Source organism: Phalaenopsis equestris, unplaced genomic scaffold, assembly GCF_001263595.1.
Source record: "Phalaenopsis equestris unplaced genomic scaffold, ASM126359v1 Scaffold000244, whole genome shotgun sequence".
Taxonomy (NCBI): domain Eukaryota; kingdom Viridiplantae; phylum Streptophyta; class Magnoliopsida; order Asparagales; family Orchidaceae; genus Phalaenopsis; species Phalaenopsis equestris.
Window position 1 is genome coordinate 409,951 of NW_018164686.1, and position 559 is coordinate 410,509.

Below are 559 nucleotides of genomic sequence, written 5' to 3' on the forward strand. Positions count from 1 at the left end.
CAAAAGGGACCCAACCCGGAGCTGCTTAAGGAGCCGAACACGAGCTGTTCACGAACAACGAGCCAAATTGACAGCCCTAATTGGAGAGAGAGAGAGAGAGAGGGAGGTGGGGGAGCTAAACATTTGGATGTCCAAATAAACCTTAATTTTTGTAAGGAAAATTTACATATGCAACACATAACTCTTAGTATTTACTTATGTTACACCTAAACTTTGATTTTTACAATAAAAACACTTTTACCTATGTATGCTGATTTTAGTATTATTTATGCAAATTCCCCCATTTTTTTTAAAATTTATTTTGAAAGAAGTGTTAGAAATGGATAATGCATTAATTTATTTATACTATTTATCTTAAAATAAATTAATTTTTTTTTTAATTTTATTAAGTCGCTAGAAATTTTATCTGGCCCAAATATATTAATTTTTAAATAAGTCGAAATTATTACGGCGGGAAAAAGATAAACGTGCTTCTTGTCCCTTCCAATGTGTACCAGGGACCGGCTTTCTAGTTGGCCTGAAGCATAAATCTCTGGCATATTGTATTAAGGAATAAGAT